The sequence below is a fragment of the Caloenas nicobarica genome, chromosome 1 (genome assembly GCF_036013445.1).
Source record: "Caloenas nicobarica isolate bCalNic1 chromosome 1, bCalNic1.hap1, whole genome shotgun sequence".
NCBI lineage: Eukaryota > Metazoa > Chordata > Aves > Columbiformes > Columbidae > Caloenas > Caloenas nicobarica.
In genome coordinates, this window is record NC_088245.1 from 94,071,786 (window position 1) to 94,094,019 (window position 22,234).

Here is a 22,234-nt window from a genome sequence, read left to right on the forward strand (position 1 = left end):
CATGCTACCAACTCATTTGCAGCCCCTGGGGCTTCAAGTTCTGCTGCTTGTATGTTGAAAAATTATGTTTTACAGTTTCTATTACGCTATAACCTTTACCTCATAGGGCAAGAAATTCCCAGCAAAACACAGGAAATTTATAGCTGCAAGTTTGGACCCTCAAAGAACAAGTGGAATCAGCAAGTTCAGCAATCAAATAAAAGGTTAGGAGTGCAAGCAGGAAAAAAAATGGCTTCAGCAGATATATCAGAACATATAAGAAGTTTGTCAAGATTTGTCACCAAGAGGCAATGAGTGCAAACTGAAATACAGGAGATTACACCTGAACATAAGAAAGAAAATTGCTTTACTGTGAAGGTGATCAAACACTGGATCATGTTGCCCAGAGAAACTGTGCAATTTCCATTCTTGGAGTCACAGTCCTGGACAACCTGCCCTAGCTAACCCTGCTTGAGCAGTGGAGTGGACTAAGTGGTCTCCAGAGGACCATTCCAACCTCAACCTTTCACTATGTGATTCTCTGTAATGGGCAAAATGACACCCACATGGCAGCACTATTGCAGGCTCCCCTGCTTTAGTCCAGTGACTCTGGTCCAAACAATGGACATCTACAGCTTCCAAAGCTCATTTGAGCTACAGTGACTCTCTCTTCATCCCTTGAAAAAGAAGCAAAGGAAAGTAACCTTTCTCTCTCAGAGTGTTTAGTAAGGTCCTAGACTGAGAGCAAAAAACATCAATTTCTTCTCAGGGAGTGGATCAAACATATTTGTAACATTACCCCTTCCCAAGTCTGGGGTAATAAGCTGTCAAGTCATCAATGCAACAGTTTATTTCACTAGTCACTAAAAAGACTTTGTTTACTCTGTGAGATTGCTGAGGAACAGATTTTCTATCACAAAACATGACAATGTTACAGACTTTTCACATCACTCCTTCAAAATTTAGCTGGGGCTAAAACAGATTATAAGAGTCAAGCAGTAATTACTGTATTTTTCTGCTGACTTGAGCTAGTTTTGGTTCACTGACCAACTTGTCATGTTTTTCTTTTGTGAGAACTCAAATAAATAATTAAATAAATGGAGTGAAAGAAATCACCTTAAAGGTGGAGATAGATCCTGTAAACAATGTTTATTGGAAGGTCAAAGATCAGCCACTAGCAGCACATTTTATATCTAGATTTCCTTCAAAAACTGCCCTCCATCTAAACATGTCTCTGATAACCTGGAGAAATCAACTGATAAGATTGACTGTCTCAGTGGGGAAAAAAATAGTGAAAAGAAAACAGAATTTGCCTCTTCTAATGATTAAATATCAAAGCCTACAAAGATACACAAGGTGTCTCTTCTCAGATGGCCAGGAGAGAAAATTTTGTTCCTTAAAACCTTGCTTCTCTTTCTGAATGATGGTCTGATGATTGTGATTTCAAAATATATATTAATGCTCTTACTGCAAGTTTATTTTGAAAAGTCAAAATCACCAGCAGAAAGGCAGCTCAGGAGGTTTTAAGGATAAGAGCTGAAGCAGCTGAAGCAATGACAGCCCATTGTGTACTTGCGAATGGGAACTGTAGAAATCAAAGCCTTTGCTTTCTGCTTTGTGGCTTGATTTACTTGGCACTTACTCAGGCCACTGCTTTGATCTGCTGTAAACTTTCTTTCATAGCATAAAGTCTTGTTTTTTAAGGAGTTATGTTCCTGATCAGATTTTTGTTTCAATAAGTACCTTCTTTTCATCGATGGATGCTTGACATGTAGTGGAGTGAGGTAGAAGCAAAGAAAGAGAAATTATGTTGAAGCAAGTTACTCATGTCCAAGAGCAAATTGGCAGTATTTGTTCAGGTGGGAGAAAATCATACTAAACACAGTGAATTATTACAAAGTTTTATCAAGATACTGCATCCTTCTTGAATTGAAACCATCGTCTTTCCATTGCTCACAAATTCAACAGCCAAATTAAGGCTGTAGTTTGGACTGAAAAGCCAGTGTACCATTTCTGCTAGTTTGCTCTGTACACAGTCCAGTCTTGCCATGCCTTTGGATATAGCTCCTTTTAAGCTATGACATCTGTATAGATCTTGGAGGTCATGTATTCAAATGATTGTGCCACAATTGAAAAAGGACATACAGAGGCTTTAGCAGCCCAAGTATTGAATAGGAATGTAGAAACATATTTTTATTCCACTTGTATTGATAAGAAAAAAAGGTTAATGAGATTCTCCAGTAAGAATGTCCTACAAAAATACTCCAACATTCTGCGACTGTCTAGAAAGGAAATGGCATTTATTAATCAATCCTACTCTTTCACAGCCAAAATGAGTGCCAAAGGCTGATTTTCTTAAAAAAACCAACCACAACAAACCAAACAAACACACAACCCACCAAAATCCAACGAACCAAACAAAAAAAAACCACCACAAAACCAAAACAACAACAACAATAAACACACACACAAACAAAGCAAACAAACAAACCAAACCACCAAAACAATTACTTCAGTAAAGCATTTGACACAGTCTCCCACAGCATCCTCACAGCTAAAGAGAGGAACTGTGGTCTGGATGATTGGGTAGTGAGGTGGACTGTGAACTGGCTGAAGGAAAGAAGCCAGAGAGTCGCGGTCAATGGGGCAGAGTCTGGTTGGAGGCCTGTATCTAGTGGAGTGTCTCAAGGGTCAGTACTGGGGCCAGTATTGTTCAATATATTCATCAATGACTTGGATGAGGGAATTGAGTGTACTATCAGCAAGTTTGCTGATGACACCAAGCTGAGAGGAGTGGCTGACACGCCAGAAGGCTGTGCTGCCATCCAGAGAGACCTGGACAGGCTGGAGAGGTGGACGGGGAAAAATTTAATGAAATATAACAAGGGAAAGTGCAGAGTCTTGCATCTGGGTAGGAACAACCCCAGGTTCCAGTATAAGTTGGGGAGTGACCTATTAGAGAGCAGTGTAGGAGAAAGGGACCTGGGAGTCCTGGTGGACAGCAGGATGACCATGAGCCAGCATTGTGCCCTTGTGGCCAAGAAGGCCAATGGCATCCTGGGGTGTATTAGGAGTGGGGTGGTTAGTAGGTCGAGAGAGGTTCTCCTTTCCCTCTACTCTGCCCTGGTGAGACCTCATCTGGATTATTGTGTCCAGTTCTGGGCCCCTCAGTTCAAGGACAGGGAACCGCTGGAGACAGTCCAGCGCAGAGCCACAAAGATGATTAAGGGAGTGGAGCATCTCCCTTATGAGGAAAGGCTTCTCCATTCTAATTAAGAGACAGAAATTACTCTGAACAGAGGTCGCTTTTTCCAGATCAACCGGGGCCGCGGGGCGCTGCCGGCGCTGTCCAAGGTGCTGCCGGCGCTTCCCCTGCACTACCAGCTGCGGACGGGGCCAGGCTTAACTGTGAATAAGGATTTACTTTCAGTGCCAACCTGCCAATACTATCCTCTGTTGACCTGTCACACGACACATGCTAATTTTGTTGGAAGGCCTTGCAAAATAAGTGTATGTAATGGACCCTTACACCCCTCCTCTCTGTATTCAATCTGCTTTGTTAACCATGACACATAACATTACACCGCTCTGCTCCACACCGGTGCGGTCTCACCTGGAGCACTGTGTGCAGTTTTGGGTGCCACAGGATAAAAAAAGATATTAAGCTACTGGAGAGTGTCCAGAAGAGGGCTACAAAGTTGGTGAAGGGTTTGGAGAGGAAGCCGTATGAGGAGCGGCTAAAGTCACTTGGTTTGTTCAGCCTGGAGGAGACTAAGAGGAGACCTCATCGCAGTCTACAGTTTCCTCACAAGGGCAGGAGGAAGGGTAGGCACCAAAATCTTCTCTTTAGTGACCAATGACAGAACCTGAGGGAATGGCAGGAAGATGTGCCAGAGCAGGTTTAGGAAAAGGTTCTTCACCCAGAGGGTGGTGGAGCACTGGAACAGGCTCCCCAGGGAGGTAGTCATGCTCCCAAGCCTGTCAGTATTCAAGAAGAGACTGGACAACACCCTCAGACACATGGTGTGAACTGTGGAGTTGTCATATGCAGGGACAGGAGGTGGACTTGATGATCCTTGTGGGTCCCGTCCATCTCAGGGCATTCTATAATAATCAAGAAGGACAGGAGGGGGAAACAATCTTAATGGTTTAAAACAAAACCACAACACACAAATGTCCCAATCCAGAAGCAGTGTCTGCTGACTCAGAGGCCATGACAGTCAATCCATGCCTGAGAAGGCTGAAGATTGGCAGAGACACAAGTATGAGTAAGGAACTCTTGAGAGAGCTCTCAGAGGCCCAGTGACTTGCTGACCTACAGCTCCAGTCTTTATTGCTCAGTTACGTTCACATCCAGCTGCAGCACAGGCAGCCATGCTGCAGCAGCAGTTGTCTGGCACAGTTGTGTCTGTCTTTGGCACACACGCTCTCCCTGTACATTTTTATTCATAACCACATCCTGGAGTTTGCTTCTCAAAATCATTTGCAATTTAGGCAGCACCAGGGGAAAAGCAGAGGAAGAGTTACCCTCAGAAAAAAAGACAACAACATACTAGGTAGCTGTGGGGCACATTCACCGCTAAAACTCTCACCCTGTTTTAACTCTTCCTAACATAAGGTAAGGTCAATCCTGTCAGGTCCCAGAGGCACTGACATAATTAATTCCTGTAACTTGCCTTTCTTCCCTACCCTGTCTCCCCTCCTCCCTCCAACCCCCATTCTTTTCAGGCCCAGGGACACAATTTTGCTTTGGTCAGGCCCACAGGTCTGCCCTGACATGGACCATGTGGATGCCAGTGCCCGGCCCTGGGCCCTGCTGCCTGAGAAGGCTCCCTGGCCATCACGTTGGGGCCACTGAAGGACTCCACCAGGAGACCTCCAACTCAGGGTCCCCCTCACAGTGGGGCAGCCCTGCTTCTCCTGCACCACCAGAGCAAGGTTACTGCTGCTTTCTGTGCCTTCCACCAGGTCACTGCATCAGAAGCAGACTATCAATGGAAAAGGAGACAGCTACTGTTAGACTTACTGCTTCAGGAAGCCCGTTTCACTGTCTGGAGCATCACACCTGAATGGAGATAACTTACTCATCTAGCTGAAATGGGCAGCCTACCCATAGAAAAAACACTTCTTGCTCTGCTGTCACATGAGCCAAGATTGATATCACCCTCAGTACGTGGCATTGTTCTTCTTCTAAAATATTCCAAACTGCCTGTCATTTCACACTCTTTTGCCTTCATCTTCCTCATCCTCCCTATTATTTCTTTTTAATCTGACGCCTTGTCTTCTTCCTCTATAGGGAAGTACAGCCAAATTGCATAAGCCTATTGCATAAATCACAACTGCAAGCACTCCAAGATACCTGTCATGATGTCTTGTTTCTGGTATTCCTCTTCCTCACCACCCCCTCCATCCGCCTCCAACCCCTTGATGTTCTCTATATTGCTAAGTCTTCAGGCAAGAGCTATCTTACTATGATTTTTGCCCTGATGTAATGCCAAAGGAAAACTATCTTGCAGGTTATTAATGGCAATTATTACAATAGCAAATTCAAGAAGAATTATTTTGTAACCAAATTAAATATCTGAAGTAAGAGCAAGTACAAGTGATGAATGTCTAAGACTTGTCAAATCTCTGCAACTAGGAGCCTATTCCAACCTAAAGGAAAAGCCTCCAAAGCAGCACTGAATTATAGATGTTCTAAAATTACTATTATTTTTCATTGCAGAATTGGCGAGAGGAAACATCACACAAGAATGACAGACTCCAAAGCTTCTGTATGCATTCATTACCCAAAATCTGCAACTTCAAAAAACTTCTTGCAGATTTACTGACTACATTAGAAAGCAACAGTCAGTTTTCATTTCCATTTTGGTCAATTTGTGGGAAAAAATCAAAGCAACAAACACCACAACTCTGCTGTAATCAAACCTACTTTATTTTTTCCATCTTCTGTTCCCTTTGCCATGTTTGAAGCAAGAACAAAAGGCTTTAGGCCAAGGCTTCAGCATGCATGCACAACCATGTATCAATGAGTACACAAAACTATTACTATATTTCCCCTGCTAAGATGGACTTAAAGCAGCATGTTTAGCAGAACTGCATACAACCTCTAAATTAGCCAGGAAGTAGGATCAGAACAGGAAGCAGACATGACTCTCTGTCTTATGCCAAGACATTTGTTCAAAGCCACATTTTTTCTTTCTCCATAGAGGTCTTTGTAAAAAGTGTGTTTCAGAGGTTAGTCTTTGCTGAAGATGCAGCAAGACAAGTGAACTGAGTAACAAGAAATCTCTGTGGGCAAAGTCTTTCAACCTCAGCAACCTTTACTCCCCTGTTTCACAGTTAAGGCTGCGGAGCTGCACCAGATGGGATGGAAACTTCCCTCCTGGGTTTAGAGACATTTGTTCATACGATGTTTGTGCCAGCACAGAGGAGGGTGTGCCAAGGGAAGACACCATGAGCATTTGATTCTAGCTCCAGTGTTTGCCTGAAATGCAGGCTGCATTTCTTTACCCTCCTGTAAGTGCTGTTTCTGCAGCACTGTAAGGGCCTGCAAATCAGGCAAAATACTTCCTGTTAAAGGTTGTCTTAATTTTCATCCCATCTTTCTGAGCTGGAATCTCAGGCAGTGAAAGAGCATTTAAGAGGAGGAGCTTGGAACCCAGCTTTTAAGTGTCATCCTTGTTATGACCTTTCTACGTAGAACATAGAGTCATAGAATATCTCAAATTGGAAAGGACCCATAAGGATCACTGAGTCCGACTACATTTGATATCTCTATTTTATAGATTCAAATCAATCACCTGATAGATGCATCGGTGTACAAAGAGTTAAGCAGGTAGCAAAATAAACTATCTAAATGATTTTCAGTCTGCTGGGAACTCCTCTGGCTAGCTAGTGTTGTCTGGTGTTGGGAAATCCACATGCCAGGAAGAAACTAAAGTGTATTTAATTAAGAGCAATCCTAAAAGCACAGCTTTTATAACTAATGTATTATAAAGGAAACTCAAATCCTTCAGAGATATCAGAAATACTGAAACTCCAGTGCTGTTTGTCTGCCAGTCAAGTCTCAATAGAGAGTTTTTCTCTCAGCCAGGTTTAAAGGCTTGGGCTCCAGACACATTGATTGTGCATAAAAACAATATCTGTTACATCAGAACTTTTTGCTGTATGTGAGCTTTGACAGGCTGGAGAATAATGTCCCCCACAGAGCCCAACCACGTGTAAGAACAAAGCCCATATGGCTGAGTTGCATTGTTCTCTTTTTCACATGCTACAAGCTCCTTTCATCTCTCTCAAAAGATAATTTCTGAGCTCAAATTTGCTAAAATATTTAAGCTATAATCCATCACTAAACAGAAAGCAACCCTGTAAAATCTGTCATCTCCAGCCTTACTACAAATTTCTTCTACTCAGAAACAACAAATTGATATCTGAACTCAAAAGACATCTTTCAGGTCACATCTTTTTAAGGGAAATGTGCCCTTCTGCAAAAATTATTATACTCCATCTCACGCTTTTCACCTGGTTATTATTCAGGCTGTAGGCTCATTAGCATGAGGACTTCCTACAGGCTTTTATAGTCTGGTAAAACTCCCAGTATGCATTATGGCCTTCACACATTAAAGCTGCATAATACTATTACTAACAGAACATGGAAGGGTAATTTACTGACAAATTACTGTAATTGAACACACACAATCTACTAACAATGTTCTAAGAGAAAAATACATTATATATAACACAGAACTATCATATCAAATTTTAAGAAGGGACTCAAGTCAGCAAGGCAGGGTTAACAACACCTATTAATTATAGCTATTCCAGACAGACTCCTTCCTGGCTTGTTTTTTAACTATCATTAATATAGACTCCACAGCTGTGTCACTGAATGCTGCTTTTGCTGAGGCTTTGCTGTCTTTACCATTAGCAAGAGTTACTGAAGTCCATCCTGAACCTCCTGTGTTGCAGTATGTTCTTGCACTTGTCCAGAAGGATGTGAAGAAAAAGAAATATATTCCTTTATATGGTAATATCCTCTTATGTATTTGAAGACTGCTGTTACATTACCTGTCAGTCTATTCTTTGAGGTACTTGTGGTTACCCACAAGTTTTCCAGAACCTATTTTGCCATTTTCCTCCTCAAGGCTTCCTCCAATTGATCCTTCTTTTTCTGAAAGTGTGATGTTCAAATTTGGATATAGTACTCTTGTTGCAAAGTAAGTGGAGAGATGAGCTAACATCAAACATCTTAGAGATAATATTTCTGGTTACACTGTTGACTATTGCACCTTTGTTGCAATTAGTGCAAGTGAAGATACAACAGATCCACGTAACCTGAAATTAGATCTCACACTACAAAGAGGCAGATTAAAAATCTCTTATCCTCAACCTTTAAGAGGACTCTCAGTATTTCAAGAAGCTGATTCATTAATGCTATCTCTTCATGTTGGAGAGAAATGACTTTCAACAGTGAAGACTTCCCAAATTTTGTTCCCACTGGTTGTCACACTATTGGGTCGGAGTTATCAAATGTATATCCATTTTTTTAATATTGTGTTCAGCAACTATTTTGAAAGAAAATCCATATCTTCAAGCATGTCTCTGATTTAACGCATCCCCAGAGGTATCCAAGAATCACGACTATTGCTTGTTTGACATCTTTATCTTCAGAAAATTATATGGGAAAGAGGAGCAGCCACTGAGCTGCTAAGCAGAGTAGATTTTCTTACAACAATAGAACAGTATTAGCAGTAGGCACAGCAACTGAACTGTGGATAACCAAACTACCCATGTATCACAGACCAGAAGGAATGAGTCACAAAAAAATGGACAAAGAGCAGAACAGATAGCTCACATGAGGTACCATTCCTCACATGATCCAGCTTCTCAGTAAAAGACTAGGAAGTTTAAAAATATCAAAGCTACTTCTGTAAAGAACAGTGAAGGCATTTCTGATAATCTATTCACACCCACCCCTTAGTTACAGCTTCCTCTGCCTCTTGCAGAAACTGATACTGAACTCAAACAGATGACACAGTTTCACAATAATTACACTGGCACAGTGTGGCAGTTTCCCTCTCCTTCCTCACCAATGTGCCCAGTAGCTGTCATCTGCTAGAATTTAAAGCCAAGGGTCATGCATGTAGTGGAATGCACTTCATTTCTTGTCTTCCAAAACATCATTAGAAGATAATCCAGTCATCGTTCCCAAATAAATCAATGATATCTTCAAGGCTGAAGACTTAATGCTATACTTTATGACTGACCACCTCCCTCTAAAATGGACTCTCTCCAAGAAACTGTCTGCAAGAGGAATATATACTTATATCAAACCAGCCTTCAACTAGTATCGAGTTCATTTATTCCTGTTATATTTCCCTTTATATTTTTGATAAGTGTTTCTCCATCTCGTTAAAGCCCTTCCGCTTGCTCAAATTCACTATACAGATTATCACGACCCAAAGCTTTAAGATATAAATCCTACAATCATTATGAGAATAGGTACTGACTTTTCACTTTGGAGCAGAGGCATGTATTTTTGTTTCTTGTTTTTTATGTTTGTTTCAATCATTTATCTCATCTGGGTACAGAAGAATCATTCAATGTCTACCTGTAAATTCTAACAAAGCTGTGAATAATTCATGCAGTGGAGGAGACCAAATTACCACCTGCCTGCACCTGTGGTTACCAAGGGATTAATAATCATTTATAAGCTCCCTTTTCTCTTAAACTGCATTCCTGTAGCACCAAATAACACACTTGATCAGCATGGCTGTCAGCTTTGGAAAGCGAAACAGACGCATCACTGTGAGGCAAAAGTTCTTTTCCAGATTAAAGAAAATTCATGACAAGGCCACTTTGTAGATCACCTCACCCCAGACTTTGAGGTTGGCACCTCCTTTCATAGGAGAAGAGCAGCATGCACTTACCTCACACCTTCAACCTGAGAATCCATCTCTGCATTAAGAGAAAAAAAACCAGGTAAACACCTGCTTTCTAGACAAAGACAGAAATTTTATATCCTAGCAGACCTCCTGCTCCAAGAACAGACCCTGAAGCATTGTCTCTGTGGTGTCTGTGGAGCTCAGGTCACTCTGGCACGCAGGGTGCTGGATGATGCAGAGCTCTGTTCCAGCACAAGGGTCTTTGCCAGGTTTTGTACTAATCACCACTATTTCAGTATGCTCCAGCAATGGAAATGATCCAGAGTTGCTCCCTTTTGCAGGCTCAGCATTCAGAAGCACACTGGGATGCCCCTACCCCTCCTGGAGGGAAGACACTGGCATCCCCCATCCTGGAGTAAGCAATGCCCCTGGGGTCTCTCTGCCCTGCCCCAACCTCAGGGGCTGCCACTGAAGCCAGGAGGGGCTCTTGGCCCTGCTCCCACCAGCTCTTCAGAGACAAGCCCAGTTCAGCACTTAGAGATGCTGCACCAGTCCCTGCTCCCACATCTCACCCTTCCCCTGTGCTAAGGGCTCCTGTCTCAAGACGATACCAAGCAAAAGGCCCAGAGACACTTACCTGCAGCACCTCCCACTCAGCCTGCCACACGTCCTGAAAATGAGCCCCCTAGGTCACTCCCAGCTGCAGATGTTGCTTGTCCCAGAGTGGCAGCTGGACACATCATACCTTGCTCCAACAGCAGCAGTTGGGCACATCACAACCAGCTACTGACATCCCAAGCATGAAGCTCCCAGGCCAGCATGGAGGTAAGGTCTGAAGCAATGCCCACGAAGAACGTGAGCCAAACTTGTTCCCTCCACACTGGCATGCTGTGGAAGAGCCACGGGAGTTTTCTGTCTTATTGCCAACCTCATTTCTCTTCTTGCTTGGCAGCTAGGTCACAGCTTGCTGTTGTGCCTCTAGTGTTGCTAATCTTTACTGAAAGCTAGAAGCTGTGAACACTACTGCATTGCTGTGTGGCTCCTGCCACTGGTAATATGGACAATATTTTCCTGGAGGTGAACACAGAAAATGCAGATTTGAGTAAATGAAATCCGTTAACCTTTTTTTTTTTTTTTCATTAAAATTTGTTTCAAAAGAAACAGAAATTATTATTACTCAAAAAATGCTTTCTTCTTCCATGTTACCATAAGGAAGAAAAACAATCTTAATTTTATTTATTTATTTTTTAAATCCTGAGATTTTTAGACAGACAATATGAAATATTTCATTGAACTATAAGCAGCAAGAAAACGTCCAAGTCTTCCTGCAAGTTACAGCCCCAAATTTACCTTTTTCACTTACCAGAAAATACATTCTCATTAATCTTTAGTAGTTCACTTTTGTTAGTGTTGTTTGTTTGTTTTTTAAAGTTTATACCCTATGGATAAAACAGTCCCCAAATTCAAGTTTGGATATTGCGAATATAAGGAATAATTAGTTCCCAAATATTTGCAAGGTAAACAAGCAACCTTTCACCTCCTTATGGCCTTACATAGCAATCTTCAGTTTCCGTTGTGTCTCAGTGAAAGCCAGTAAAGCTTTAAAGCATAAAGCTACCTTCTCTGAGAAGCCTAAGGCATTATATTACATCCAAATAACACAATAGGCTTTGATTGCTTCTTAGGAATCATCACAATACGTAGCTATAAATTGTTTGACATAATTGTTTACTCAGTAGTTTCAGGTGCCAGCAGCAGGTAAAGATAGATGTGTATGACCTAAATCATCCTAAAATATCATGGCTACTGGAAGCTGTTTACAATAGTTCTTTCATGAGAAAGATGCATGGTCTGGAATTGGAGTACTTCTCAAGGAGGTTGGAAACAACATGGACTGTTCTAGATGGAGTCTCCTTCACATCTCCTTACTGTCTTATTACAGTGTTGTACCTAATCTGTTGGTTGGCTTTGATTAAATTTGTGGGTCTAGTCGATGCCAACTTCATGGCAATTTCCCAATTCCATCACATTGCTGAAACTACCCAGCTGGAAACAAACAAAAACAAATAAACAAAACCACAAAACAAAAAACAACCCAAAACTTACCAAGAATATACTGGGAACATTAAAGAATCAGACCTTTAGTGCTTCCCCTCCCTGCAAGCAATACGAAGCAAATCAACTAAACTAAGAGCAGAAATTGGCATGAATTATGCAAGCCATCTCAACTGAACATTTTTTTCCTCTCATCATATCCCTGCTTTACCTAACACAGGAAAATTCTTTCAGACAGCTGTTATTTTTTTTGGCTTCTCTCATACATCACCAGGAACACTTCCCACTGGGTTTCTCAGGAGACTGCTAAAATAACATAAGTAATACAGTGCAAATATTCTATCATTAGTCATCGGGATGAAGATCATTCTAGCTTTGTCTACTTCTCTCCGTGATTTCTTCCAGTGCATCAGCACAGTCCTTTGTTTGTTCTCTGGGAACACACTCATCATTCTTCAATCCTTGCGATACCTATGTGACAAGTTATTACACTCAAAGCCTTATTATGGGCAAAAAGGGAAACACTTCATTTAGGAAGTCAAGAATTTATTGTTAGACCAATTAAAATTTAACAGCCTAACTAAAATACAATAAATTGTTATTACAGTGCAGTTACAATGATATTAACCTTCGTAGTCCCAATTACCTAAACAATCCATTGCACAGCTCAGTAACACAGTCAAATATTGCTATACAAATCATTCACTGGTGTTATCTCCACCCTCATCCTGCCGCTCTGACTGTCAAGTGTGACAGTAAGTCAGCTTCAGGAATCAGCTGGGGGGCAAGGACAGGGGACCAGAGTTGCAACAAGTTGTCATCATCCCCACTGCTTTGCTAGAAGGAGCATCATGTTCATGTTCTTTGCTGAGGAGTATTGTGCTGGTTTGGCTGAAAATGAGTTAAATTTCTTCATGCAGTTAGAAACTCTTCCTTTTCATGACTAGCACAGTGATTATTTTTATTTAGTTTGAGAATAATAATATAGCACCCCAGGATGGAATTAATCATAGAATCATAGAATCATTTCAGTTGGAAGAGGCCCTCAGGATCATCGAGTCCAACCATAACCTAAGTCTAGCACTAAACCATGTCCCTAAGAACCTCGTCTAAATGCCTTTTAAACACCTCCAGGGATGGTGACTCCACCACTTCCCTGGGCAGCCTGTTCCAATGCCTGACAACCCTTTCCATGAAGAATTTTTTCCTAATATCTGACCTAAACCTCCTCTGGTGCAACTTGAGGCCATTTCCTCTCGTCCTATCACTTGCTACTTGGGAGAAGAGACCAACCCCCTCCATGCTACAACCTCGTTTCAGGTAGTTGTAGAGAGCGATAAGGTCTCCCCTCAGCCTCCTTTTCTCCAGGCTAAACAGCCCCAGTTTCCTCAGCCGCTCCTCATAAGACTTCTGAACTCTCTCTAGTATTTCAGTGTCCTTCTTATGATGAAGGGTCCAAAACTGAACACAGGATTCAAGGTAGAGCCTCACCAGTGCCACATACGGTGGCACAATTACTTCTCTAGTCCTGCTGGCCACACTATTCCTCATACAAGCCAGGATGCTGTTGGCCTTTTTGGCCACCTGGGCACACTGCTGGCTCATATATAGCCAGTTGTCAATCAACACCCCCAGATCCCTCTGCCAGGCAGCTTTCCAGCCACTCTTCCCCGAGCCTGTAGCACTGCCTGGGATTGTAGAGACCCAAGTGCAGGACCCGGCACTTGGCCTTGTTGAACCTCATACAATTGGCCTCAGTCCATCAATCCAGCTGGTCCAGATCCCTCTGTATGGCCTTCCTACCATCCAGCAGATCAACACTCTCACCCAATGTGGTGTCATCTGCAAACTTACTAAGGGTGCACTCAATCCCCTCATCCAGATCATTGATAAAGAGATTAAACAGAACTGTTTTTTTTCAAGTAACTTTTCAGTGTTTTTGAGATGGAATGAAGAGAATGCTAGAACTTACTGTTACCCTAGCTGTTGTCTGGGACACTAAAGTCTTTCTGGGCTTTCAACCTGCAGGTGGGAGGTAGCCAGGAAGGGGGGCATAGATGGGACAGACTTTGGCTGACATCCAAGGCTAATCAATGAAAATATTCCATGCCATTAGCATCATGCTTCGTATTTAATGGAGTTGGGTTTTCTGGCTCAGAAGACCTGTTCTGCTTCAGCTCCATTCTGATTGAGTTCCATTTGGGAGTTCCTTTAGTCTGGCCCTTTGCTGGTCTGGCCCTTTGCTGTTCTGCCATTTTGCAGTGGGCCTCTGGGTCTTTCTGCCTTTTTGGCTTTTTTGCTTTCTCCCTGGGATCAGCTGTTCAGGACAGCCTTTCCCTGGCACTGGCTGCTCAGCGGGGATGGAGTTTGTGAGGAATTGTATGGAGTATTACTTATTTTATATTTTATTTTTATTTTATGTATACATTTAGTAGTAGTAGTATATTAGTTTTATTAAACTATTTTTACCTCAATCCATGAGTTTTCTGACTCCCCTTTCTAATCTTTCGCCTACTTGGGGGAGTGAGCTAGCAGCTATAGTGGTTTTGATTGCTAGCTGAGGTTAAACCATGGCAAGTATGTTGGCAATGGATTCTTACTTCTTCCTCCAGGGCCCTTGTTTGAGTATTTTTATACATTTTCTAACACAATTTTACACTTAAATCTTTCTTCGTTGATCTGCAACTTGATATTACATCCAAATTTGCTACAGTAAGAAACTACCTCCCCCCATAAGTCGGATACCTGTTCCTTTTCTCTTCATTACCACTAAAACTGGTTTTGTCCATCTCTGAAGTCCTTTAACTGAGCATGGCTGAGTTGTCGATAGCCCTAAGGCCTCCATTATTATCCTTCGTCTATTCCCTTATCAGCCCATGCTGCTTCTCCTCTACACCATATCCAGTGACTTCTTTGGTGGCCTCCACCGTCATACCACACCTACATTACTCCATGTTACATCACACTATGGTCATAAATGGTCATATTCTAATAACTACTTGTTACAATTACCTATATTTGGCTAAGACAAAATCAGGCAAAGCCAAATAAGAATCAGTCCCGAGGCCTTACAAAGTAAGCAGGTGACAGGGCCATAATGACCAAGAGGTCCCACTCTTCCCAAAGCATCAAAACTCAGGTCTCAGTGTCCTCAAGCTTTGTGCACAGTTGCAGCCTCTGCAAAGCAGTGTGCACTTCTCTGTGTTGCTTCCAGTCCCATAAGGCAAATTACATCCCTTCATAGGCAAAGCAAATGCTTGGGAGATAATTAAAAGACGATTTAGGAGAAAAGCCCAGCCACCCCAGATCCAGCTATAAACAGATGTGAATGCACTAGGTTCTTTACTTAGCAATCTTTGCTCCAGAGAATCATTGGGTTTGGTTTTGTTTTTACAAACATAGATCAGATTAAAAGCAATGGAGATCAGGAGTTTAGCAGCTGGAAATGGGGAAATTGTGCAACTCCTCAAAAGCAGGTGTTCTAGAAACACCAAGTACAAGTCAGTCAAATGTATGCTATTCCTGGTTGCGTGCCTATTACACTTGTTAGTCAGCCAATTACACATTTTTTTTTCTGCTGATGGCTGCATTCAAGATCTTGAAAGTTTATTGATGCATTCATCATTTGTGCTCATTATGACAAGGTTTCATCCACACAAGTTTTATCACCTTGTGGTGGCCTCACTTTACATGAGTTTGCAGCCAAATTTCAGTCAAAATTGTCATTGGTTCTGCTGAAATACGCCAGGAAAAGCTGAACCGTAACTTTATCAGAGCACAAAACAAGCCTATACCACTTTTCAAGCATCTGCTCAATATCCATCTCCAAGCATGAGTGAGAGGGGAAGCTGCTGGTCCACTTTCCTCTCCTGAACAACGCTTCATGGACAATAACTGAAGTCTGAAAAGTACTTGCAAATTTTTCTCCCTTTTGCCTAGACCAGGGGTGTCAACTCATTTTCACTGCGGGCCACAGCAGCCTTGCCATTGCCTTCAAAGGGCCGAATGTAATTTTAGGACTCCTACATTTATACAGTCCTAAAATTACATCTGGCCCTTTGAAGGCAACAGTGAGGCTGATGTGGCCCCCAGTGAAAATGAGTTTGACACCCATGGTCTAGACTAACTGGCTTTCACAGAGGCTAAATATAGTGGATCTTAATCTACTAGGCTGTGAAAAAATTAGTCAAGTCCTGACAGCATAAACCAGATGAAACAGGTTTTTTTTTTTCAAATATAACGTAGCTTAGAGAAGCAGATGTTACCACCTCCTGGCAGAGAAAAAAGTCATATTTTCAGGTGAAACAGTCCCTTAATACATATTGAAAAGTCTTCATAGTGGAATAATCGGTGCAATCTAGAAAAGTCTAATTTCTGAAAGCAAGTAATTTCCTACAGCTATCTTTTGAGACCTACAAGGGAAGAAGAATTCCATTGAAGAACATACCCTTCTATGCTTAGCAGGGTCTGCAGTGCTACATCCTCCTTACACAGAGCACCACGCAGAGTGCAGCTTGTAGAAGGCTGAAGATTGTGAGGACATTCCCTACTGTCATATATATTCACAAAACCAGAACAGTTGCTCTGTTTGAGCTGAACCTATTCACCTTAATCCAAATTCTACTTGAATGAAGTTGTCGTCATTCAAGATTCCATGTCAGACACAACCCAACTCTGTTTTCATGGAATTGTTGAGGTGGAAAGGAAGGCCTGTTGATTGTCTAGTTCAACCCCTGCTGAAGCAGGGTCAGCTAGAGCAGATTGCAAAGGACTGTGTCCAGTCAGGCTTTGAACATCTCTAAGAATGGTGAGTCCACAACCTGTCTCGGCCACCTGTGCCAGTGCTCAGTCACCCACACAGTAAAAAAAAAAAAAAAAAGGTTTTCTTATGGAATTGGATGTAACTTTCTGTGTTTCTGTTCATGTTCACTGCCTTTTGTCCTGCCACTAGTCAACACAGAGAAGAGTTTGGCTCTGCCTTCATTATTCCCTCCATCAGATATTTATACACATTGCTGAGATCCTCTCAAGCTTTCTCTTCTCCTGGTTGATGAGTCACAGCTCTTTCAGCCCTTCCTCATATGGAAAATTCTCCAGTCCCTTAGTCATATCTGTGGTCCTTTGCTGGACTCTCTCCAATATGTCCGTACCTCTCTTCCAGTGGGAAGCCCAGCACCGGACACATCACTCCAGATGCAACCTTGCCAGTGCTCAGTAGAGGAGCAGAGGGGAAGGATCACCTCCCTCAGCCTGCTGTAAATATTTCTGATGCAACCCAGGATGTCATCGGCTGCCTTTGCCATGAGGGTGCATTGCTGGCTCATGGTCACCTTGCTGTCCACCAGGACTCCCAGGCCCTTGTCCACAAAACTGCTTTCCAGAATGGTCTGTGATTTGAGCCTACGAATGCACAGAAGCACAGGAAAGCAAGTCCTCATTTCTGTGAGCACATGCAGTAATCATCTATATCCAGAAGATGTGCAAATGTCACACTGGGCATAAAATGGCTGGATTAGCAAGTATGCTGTATTATAGCTGACATTCATTGATTGTCTTTGAGATATTCTGTATTATTTACTTTCCTCTAAAGAATCGCAGGGAGCAGCTGGAAAGCTTTTTGACACAACCGGCTAAGGCTCCCTTATATTTGACATACTATTCCCATAGTCTCCTGTATAAACTACTGTTTTCAGTGAGTGTGAGAACACCTGGCTGCCTGCATGCTAGTTTTACATGTAATAATGTAACCCCTTGATCCAGAAGCTGAGAACATGTCTTGAAATTTCCAACAGCAAATTAAACCACCTTGAACCTCGACCTGAGAACTCTCAAGGGGCTGCATTTCAGCCAAAAACTTCCCTGGCTGGTATGGCCTTACGCCTTATGCTTATTTCCCATGCTTCATACTCAGATTCAACACCAGTCTGAAAACATCCATTGCTGACAAAGGACAAAAAGCAGGATTAGTCACATTTGAACATCCGCTTCTATCTCTTCTTCAACCTTAAGAGCCTTTGAGTACTTGCCAAGTTAATTCTCTTTTCATTTTTATACAAGTCTTTGCTGATTCACAGAGGTGGAAGAGGAAAGCAATAAGGGAAACGCACATGTTGCAATACTAAAGAAGAGATCTTTGTGTAAACAGCCCAGCTGGAAAAAGTAAACAACAGAAACCTTATGAAACAGTTTGATCTTAAGTTTCCAGTCAAGTTATGTGGATCCTCCCACACACAGACAATACTCACACTCCAGGACTGCTTGCAACCAAGCTGCAATCCACCACGTGCCCCGAGGTCCCGAGTCCACACTGCGTGACCCATATGCACGAAACTCAGCTGCAGTCCTTTTTTTCAGCATATCTGAGAGAAAAATCTGTGCTTTCTCTGCATATTGGTTGTGCTGAGCCAAAGACAAGCAAGGTGGAACATTTTAGAGTGGCTTCCTGCTAATGAGCTAACATTTCCAAAGTGTGTTCAGGCAGATGCAGCTATAAAAGTGCTGTAATTCCAATTCATTGGCCCCCAGTGGAAATGAAGCAATGAATAAGACAGCTGCTTAATAGTGATCCAAGAAAGAAAATTATGATTAACATTTGTCTTATTGCCTTAATATCTTCCTTTTTTCTTTATACAAGGTGACATGTGCTGAACCTAACATACGAAGAAAATCTTTTAGTACTAGTTTTTCTTCCTTCTATCTACAAAGCTAAACATCATCTACATCAAAAAAAATGTTTCTGACCTACTGAGGCATGTGGCTATTCAATGAGCATGTTTTCTCTCCCTTCAGTGGAGCTCTGGTGTTGAAATTATCACACTTTCCACCCACAAGTTCTTTAAACCTCTAACTTCACACGACACACAAAGTAGTTCCTCCATGGTCTAAAGCAATTTGGTAAAAGCTGTCATCATTCCTCATCTCCCACATATAACCCAGTTATTTGGACAACATGCCATTAAATAGCTACAACAAATTGTCAGCCCACTTGGCATGTAACCAGTGGGCTGAGCAAGGAAACCTCCCATTGTTTTAGTGCCTAGAGACCTGCCTTATTTACTGTTTACAGTACAATTCGGCTTTGTTTCAATATATCAGTCATCATCTATACTGAGGCCGCAAGTTATTCAGAGAACCTGCTCCACCTTTCAAGAGCGGCGACCTCCAAGCACCAGCCAGCTCGTCACACCCCATGTTATTCTCCAGAGCACCCATGTTCATGTAACTGAGTTAAGCTCCTGCTCGGCAGTCAATGCACAGAGACACTCTTTCTGGAGACAGGCTCATTTCAGACTTCTGACTCATCTGGGATCCTCACCAAATTCTTCAGCTGCTATAGCTGAGGGAAGAAAGGTGGGGAAATACCACTCTTGAGCAGAGGCTCAAATTAGGGCAAGTCCTGCTTCCTAAATAAAGCTTAGGGGGATACAAGCCTTCTTCTAGAGTTAAAAGATTTACTGATCTGCCAAACACTTATTTTGGTGTATTTTCTTAGAGCAGAGGAACTTCTTTGAGCCTTCTCTGAGACAGGCTGCACAAACCCTGGGCCCATGCTAGATAACCTGAGCTAACACATGCTCACAGCAAAGTTTTTCCACAGCCACATATTTCTCTTGCAGCCATATAACTGTGAAGCTGCTGTTTGGCAACATTCTTTACTTGCCAAGACAGTTTCAGATACAGACTCTTAAAAGGAACACTATCATATTTTGCAAAGTTTTTAATACTTTCTCTCCTGCACATCTCGCGTACTTTTTACATCTCTAAATTTATGTGGAAACTAACCTTCTGCATCACTTAATTTCCCTTTACAAAGCTGTTACAGGCATCCCCCTTCAAGAACTTGAAATTGCAGTATTTATGTGGCTGTGTGTCTTGTGAAATTCACTACAGCTGCGGGGCACTCGGGCTATACCTGATTCTTCCCCTCCTCCCGTTATAACACTTATACAACTGTCTGCAGAGTAACTTGCACAAGGAATAAAGGAGGGCAGCTGAGAGATGAAGGCAAGACTTCAGAACAGAGCTGCAAACCATTTGACATCTTTTGTAGATAAGGATCAAAAGGGCAGTCCTAAGGCATCAAAACAAGAAGACGGAATAACTTGTAGAAGCTGTAAACTCAGATGAATTCAATAAAGAACACCTTAGAATTTGAGCAGTTGTGATTTTTTTAAATGATTATTTTTAAAGCAGGCTACAAAAAACCCCAGAAAAACATACACACAGAAAGCTGCTAAATCACCAAACAAATCAAAAGAATATTGGGTAGTGAGGTGGACTGCGAAATGGCTGAAGGAAAGAAGCCAGAGAGTTGTGGTCAATGGGGCAGAGTCTGGTTGGAGGCCTGTATCTAGTGGAGTCCCTCAAGGGTTGGTACTGGGACCAGTATTGTTCAATATTCATCAAAGACTTGGATGAAGGAATAGAGTGCACTATCAGCAAGTTTGCTGATGACACCAAGCTGGGAGGAGTGGCTGACACGCCAGAAGGCTGTGCTGCCATCCAGCGAGACCTGGACAGGCTAGAGAGTTGGGCGGGGAAAAATTCAATGAAATATAACAAGGGAAAGTGCAGAGTCTTGTATCTGGGTAGGAACAACCCCAGGTTCCAGTATAGGTCGGGGAATGACCTAATAGAGAGCAGTGTAGGGGAAAGGGACCTGGGGGTCCTGGTGGACAGCAGGATAACCATGAGCCAGCCCTGTGCCCTTGTGGCCAAGAAGGCCAATGGCATCCTGGGGTGTATTAGAAGGGAAGTGGTTAGTAGGTCAAGAGAGGTTCTCCTCCCCCTCTACTCTGCCCTGGTGAGACCTCATCTGGAATATTGTGTCCGGTTCTGGGCCCCTCAGTTCAAGAAGGACAGGGAACTGCTGGAGAGAGTCCAGTGCAGAGCCATGAAGATGATTAAGGGAGGGGAGCATCTCCCTTATGAGGAAAGGCTGAGGGAGCTGGGTCTCTAGCTTGGAGAAGAGGAGACTGAGGGGTGACCTCATTAATGTTTAGAAATATATAAAGGGTGAGTGTCAGGAGGATGGAGCCAGGCTCTTCTCGGCGACAACCAATGATAAGACAAGGGGCAATGGGTTCAAACTGGAACACAAGAGGTTCCACTTAAATTTGAGAAGAAACTTCTTCTCAGTGAGGGTAACAAAGCACTGGAACAGGCTGCCCAGGGAGGTTGTGGAGTCTCCTTCTCTGGAGACATTCAAAACCTGCCTGGACACCTTCCTGTGTAACCTCATCTGGGTGTTCCTGCTCTGGCAGGGGGATTGGACTAGATGATCTTTTGAGGTCCCTTCCAATCCCTAACATTCTGTGATTCTGTGATATTCCCTTGAAAAGAAATAAGAATTCCTGAAAATGAGATTTCTCTTCACTGTTCATATACCACCTAGAACATTGTCTCTATTGCAATTATGCCAAAGGGTGACAGACAACAACAACATCCAAAGGAACTGACTTTAAGCGCCATTTCAAGAAAAAGGTTTCCATATGAAACCCTTAGCTTTTCTATGAAACATACAAAAGAACTTGCACCAAAAGCATCATCTGAATCTACACAACCCCCTTACTTGAAGTATCAGTAGATAAAGCAAAATAAACAGATACAGCACTTTTACATAAAGCAATTCCCCCAATGTTTGGTCGGGTTGACAAATAGTGGTTTTTTTGGAAGGTAGCTGTACGTTTCCATGTCCCAGCCTCTTGCACCCAGAAGCACACCAGTAACACCAGTTACAGTCCTTCCAGACCCACCCTCTCCACCCCTCTACATTTATCAGGTGGCCCAGCAGCTCATCTGTGCCTCCTCTCTTAAGCAATTTACATTTGGATTTTGTTTCTTCCAGGCTTCTTGCTCGAATTTTTGCAGCTAGCATTTCTTTCTTCATCTGTAGCTAGAGGCTACCAGGTAGTGTGTGACAGATCCATCAGCAGCCTCTGTCATCTGACTGTGACCTATAACAGCCGACTAAGTCATCTGTATACCTGACGCTTGTCCTTCTGCCACTCTAGAGAGCTGCTGTCCAGATGCAGTGCCCCTTTTGAACATCTAAGCCATGCCAAAGCAATGAGTCCTCCTACAACCACATACCATGATATGTGCTCTGAGGCTGAAAAGTCTTCATGTCCCCTTCTACCAATAGAAAAAATGAAACATGAAAAAGGAAGGGCAAGATGGCAACAGATTTGTAAGAATCCAATTTGACTTTCTGCAGCAAATATAAAACTTCGTGTTCAATAAGCACACTGGCACTAGTGTGCATTGCACAGGTAAAAGCATGTTTGAATAAGAACTTTCCAAGTTATTTGTCA